Source organism: Atractosteus spatula, chromosome 21, assembly GCF_055471065.1.
Source record: "Atractosteus spatula isolate fAtrSpa1 chromosome 21, fAtrSpa1.hap1, whole genome shotgun sequence".
Taxonomy (NCBI): Eukaryota; Metazoa; Chordata; class Actinopteri; order Semionotiformes; family Lepisosteidae; genus Atractosteus; species Atractosteus spatula.
Genome location: NC_142726.1, coordinates 4,330,489 through 4,336,488, shown reverse-complemented (window position 1 = coordinate 4,336,488; position 6,000 = coordinate 4,330,489).

The window sequence follows — 6,000 nt, the reverse complement described above, 5'->3', positions numbered from 1 at the left end:
ATCACTCCTTGTATTTTGTGTCTTTTTCAGAGGTGTTAACAGGTTTTCAGTGTGTGCAGTGATAAATGAGACTCTGGTGTCAACAGTAAGTTAAAACTTCATGTGGAACATGAGGGTTAGGTTCAGACACAACAAGTTCAAGTTAGTGCCAAAAAAGCATGCTTGAATGATAATGGAAAATATTGTGTGCTTCAACGAGAAGGCTTTTAAAAAAAGAAAAGAAAAACAGTCATTCATTCCAAAGTGACTATCTTCCATGTTCTCGTGGGGGGAGACAGAAAGAACATATTAATACTGTACTTGGCTGCCAGTGTTAATTTTGCTCCTTGGGACTAATAACATCAGTCTTATTTAGGAGCCTTTCATCATGTTGTTTTTTTTGTAGCTGTTTTAAGAGATGTCTCAAGCAGTCAAATGTTTTAATACTGGCTCAATGGATTCTTTTGGTATTATAATTTTCATATAACTAAGTAAGCATATGTTAGATTGCAGAATATAATTTCACAGTTGTTTTATAGAATAATTTTAATGTGTTTGAAAAATATCAAGTTGTTTCTGAGAACATCACTGAGAGGGATGTGCACATGACATAAGGAAATAATGCAATACAAAGACACTATTTGTGGTTTTAAAATGATTTTCCTTTTTCCACTAGGTGGTACTGCTGGGTTAGTTTTTAAGAGATTTCTCTTCAATGGAGATATATAAAAGCTGTTTTTTTATGCAATTTGCCAAAAGAAAAAAGAACTTTATAAAATAATTGTCTTCTGTCATTCTTAGTCTTTAGCTTTAACAGTGCATAAGAAAGAAATCACATTTTCTACTTCATTTTTTACTCATCTCAAAACAATTTATGACTAATTTGTGGAGTACATTTCAGGCCAATGTTTTATTGTAATGCAAGTGATATGGTAGAATAAAGTGAAAAAGTCTGATAAGAAATCTGCATATTGTCTCTGTCACAAAATAATACTACCATAACGAACCAAGAACCTTTGGCTGATCAGTTAAAGTACATTACAATGTCTATTCAGTTACTTTATCCTTTTTTCTGTTTACTCTCTGTCTGAGCTGTGGCGTTCTTTGACTCACCAAATTGCAAGAGAATTCCACTGGGCAATACTTACGGAATAGTGCTGCCTACAGAGTTTTTTGTACCACAAGTTTACTTGTGTTCAGCTGAGCTGTATAGTTCAGTAGTACTGTACTGCAATTAGATAACTTTTTCCGTATTTTAAGCAGTTCTGAGTTCAAATTCCATTTCAAACAAAGGGAAATTTCCAGAGCAAATTTGTTTTGGTGAATTGGATACTACCATATGCTGTTTGAATTGAATTTTTAAACTAACGACCTTAAACTTAGCTGTTCCACCCATCTCTAGGAAGGAATCTAAAGGAATCAATGTCTACTTTCCATTATTTAAATATATTGACCGTTTCAATTCTAAGACAGTAGTTCACAAAGTGCAATGCTCCAAACTGTTATCCAGTCTGTCAGGCAATTTGATTGTGACAGAAGAGCCTGTAGCTGGTGATTCTCCAGTGGATGACAGTGGCTGCATATGGAAGATTCATGGTAAGAACACGAGAACATTTACAACAGGAGGCTTTTCGACCAGTTTTGCCTTTTTGGTAGTTAGTAGCAAATTGATCCAAGAATCCAAATGTTTCTTGAAAGAAATCAGGCTATTGGCCCGAACAGAATGGCTGGGTTGTTTGATCCAGACTAAACTTTGTGTAAAGAAGTTCCTTCTGTTTTTGGTTCCAAATGCAGTTTCATATGAAACCAAGTTTCCACTTGTGTCCTCTGGTTTGTGGTTCACTTCCTTCGGAAACTGATTTTTTTTGGTACCTAATTTGCCATTGAATTTGAATACTTGTATTAGTTCCCCTGATAAAAACATTCAGTGTTTTTAGCCTTTCAGTGTAGTGCCTTTACACCCTGGAATGTATCTTCTTGTTCTTCTCTGAGCCGATTCAAGATCAGCAGGATCTTTTCTGTACAGTACGTACACTAATGTACAGGAGGACCACGTGGACACAAGCTGGTATCCTGAGATTTGAAGTGGTGGATTTTTAAATTTAAAATGTTATCAGGGAGTAAACAAAAAAAAAACATGTGCTTATGTTACTGCAACACAAGACATCGTCGTACATTAGCTATATATTTTGAAGCCCCAAACACTGCCTACAGGTCCTTTAAAGAAAAGCTTTGCAAATTGTCTTTTCATATTTAAGAATACCCTTGTTGAGGTCTGGTTTGGCACAAACAATATGGATCAAATTAAAGAAACAAATGCATTTAGTTGAACTCAGCATTTCACATGAATTGCCATTTAATGTTGCCTTTTCCTTTAATCTATAGTTGCAGCCAAATAAGTCATTTCCCCCGGCATTCATTTAGTCCACTTTGACCAGATGATATTTGTGCTGTAGCTAGATTACATTGCAAATGCAGTTAATATAGGAAAGAACAAGTGTGAAATTTAACCCTGTCTATTACTCTTCGTATCCAAGAGGCAGGAGTCCTGCCACTTATCTTTCTGTGACTCTTAAGACCTAGAACATACAAATTGTGTACTCTAGACAAATTAATGATCTTACAAGAGATTCTTTAAGTGTGCCTGTTTATCCGTCTGTAATTTTAAACACAGACGTCTGGGTAGAGTGGCATTTGGCACCTGGGTTCTCTGTTTGGCATCACGCCTTGGCAAATTTAAATAGTGGTAAACAAGCCTTCACAGTCATTGGTGCGGCCGATATAACCGGCACTTTTACATGAATGTTTAATTCATTCAGGCACAGGATTTGTATGTGAATGGATGCTGGCAGGGCAGCACAAAAATGACATTCTGCTGTAGACTTACACCTTTTTCTCGATTCACTTCCTATAATGAAGCATGAGGCCAATGTAAACCTGCAAAAAAGGCAGTGGTTCTCAGTTTGTAATGTTTGGCATTTAACATAATCAGTTGAAGTGCCAGTATTCTAAACAGTCAATGCACTGGGCGTGATCCTTTACTCTTAGTTTACACATAGAATATGTCTCTATGGAAGATTAAATACAAACTGAAAATGCAAAAAATGCAATACATTTCAGTTTGTATTTAATTTATCATTTTACTTATGTTAGCATTCTGCTCCAGGTCCTTAGTAAAGCTGACTTAGTGTGGTACAGACCTAAACAAAGAACTTATTAATGCTGGACCAGAGAATGGAACTAGATATAAAGTACAGTAGCACTAGTGATGTGCAGTGAATGATTTTAGTCCTCTACACACATGTTCAATTTTGGCTGGATTACATTATCAAATAATAATTAAGCTAGAGGCCATGTTTTCATACTTTCACAGATTGCATAACTCAAAGCCTAATCTTTTCTACAGATTTCATGATCATTCCAAACCTCAAACCAGTTCAGGAAATCTAAGAAATACTAGAAAACACTTAGATGAGGGTCACAAGGGTTTTAAGAGTAAAGGCCCCTGCCTGCAACGCATTTGTGGAACTAGAATCTACAGATCCTTGGTCTGTGAAAAGGCTTCTATATCTTCAGAGGCCCTGGGGCTGTATGGGCTAAATGCTGGCCAGGCTCCTGCAGTCTGGCTTGCTGAGAGCCTGGGACTTTGCAGCATTATCAGTAAGGTACAGTACATCTCCATGGGCACTTTCAGTAACCCTGCACTGTGAGCCTGAAGTGTGAAAAAATGCAGATGATGACAGTATACACAGCTCTGTGTATAGCTGGATTTGGAAAACCAAAAGGGAGTTCTGACTGCCAAGAAAACCAAATTAATATCTGCAGTCTGAGTTCAGTCCTCCAAACAGGGAAGAGAAATGTCAGTTAGACGGACCAAAGCATAGAAAACTAATTTTGGATGTATTTTTTTTTTAAATGACATACACTTTGAGGATTTCTGTCCGCATTAACAACTGAAATAAACACTGTGGTGTAGACAGAACTTATAAATAATCATCTAGAAAATGTTTCCACTCTTTACCGTGTTCTGCAGCAATTTAAATTTCTTTTGGTAATTTGGTTATGATTCTACAGATTCCAGGAAGCAGGGATGTAATCTTAGTTTCTGTGTCGTCTTTTGTTTAAAAGCCTTCTTCACACCCATGTCATGCTGGCCAGCCATTAATTAGAATTTAATCCCTGGATTTTGCTGTAAGACACTCTGTTCTCTCCACTCCTGTTCAGTGTATTGCTGACATTCCAACAGGGTTTTTTACTTTGAAGAGAATCGATATTCACTTGCGCGGAGCTCAAGGCTCTCTGTTTGAGGGACACAAGAAAAGCTTTTCTGTGGACTGTAATATCCTGTTTAGTCTGTCCTTGAGACTAGTGGCCCATCGGGCTGTGGCTTAACCCAGTTCCTGTAAAGATAAGTGGAATAAGAACACATGACTTCCTCCTGGGTGGAACTCTAGTCCAAGGCAGTTTTAACACCAGCAAAGACAGTAGTCATTTATACATCTCACGGGACTAGATGTCTCTCAGCAAATGAGGTTAATAAACTTGCTGAAGGTTAGAAGGTTTAGGTTTTTTTCAGTACAGAACTTTTATTATGTTAATTTTAAATATTGTATGTGGTGTGTATCAATAGCCTAGAATGTGACTGTAACACAATATCAGTCTGAAATTACAAAATCTCTTGCAGTAAAACATCTGGATTTTATCATCCTTAATCTTTCTTTTCTTTCTGCTTTTCCAAGAGATTGATTTGGATACACAAGACCTTCAGAAAGCTTGAAAAAAATAACATAACCAAGTTCCTACATTTAAAATATAAATACAATTCACTTAAATTATAAGTGTCTTTCTTCAGGAAAATAGTACTGTAAAAGCAAACAGATTTTGACTGTGTTTTCATATAATTGCATTTAGGTTAAATAAATGAATTTATTTTGTTTCTTTATTTCATTCCATTATCAGAAATAAATCTTTATTTGTTTCTTGTATGATATTACGTTTTTTTAAGTCTGAGCTATTTAGTAATAGAACAGTATTCTCTGGAGAAATTCTAAAGATGAAACTACACTGCCAAGCATTGCTTCAGTGCTTCCCTCTGCTGGTGGTTTGAAGCTGAAAGAACTGTATGAATACTCCAACGTAAACTGCTCCTGGAAGTGCTTATCCAGCTGTCATGTGTGCAGTGCCCCTGTCTAAGTAATAACGGTCCGTAAATCATTTTGAAGCAGGTATTTGGTGCTTCTGATCTCTTTTAGGATTTTTTAAACTTGTGCTACATATTACAAAAAGAAAAAACATTCTCCTTCAATGTGCTCCTCAGAGGTGAGACAAATGGAACTCTGAGGAACAAATATGGGTTCACCTTGATGTCTTGTGTGTTTAAGAAGGCTTATTCATGTCTCTTATTCGCATATGGATTTAGACATTACAAATGTAACTGTTGTTTCTTAGGTTTTCCTTAAGTTTTGTCCTCTTGACTATTTTTTTTACCTGATTTCTTCTATCGGTTGTGAGGAATTCAGCAATGTACTTTGCAAAGTGGATGTTCCAATAGCTATAAAACAACAAAAATTGAGAGGAAATGCAGAAGTTACTTTTTTAAAAGAAGAAAAAATAGAATACGTTTGCAGAAAAGGCTGTTACAAATACAGTGAGTTTTTCTGTCCAAAACATTTGCAATTTTCAGTCACTAAGTAGAACCCATAGTCTTCATTCTGAGACAGTGATATGAAGACTCCAAATGATATAACTTTCCTTTCTTGCCGAGGTTTTTACTTTTGCAAGTAGTATATTTTTTAATATTTATTGAATTCCTAATTAATAAGCCATTCTGATTTGTGCACTTATGAAACATCGGTTTATCAGGAGATCTTAATATTTCATTTATTCTTTACAGGATTCTTCAGGGAAGATGAGAAGAAAAGCAACAATGATGTCTGTGAAGGGATGATAGAGGTGAGAGCACCTGAGCCTCAACGTGTCAAGAGTTTCCAAGGCCGTGGATAAGGAGCAAAGTGCAATGCC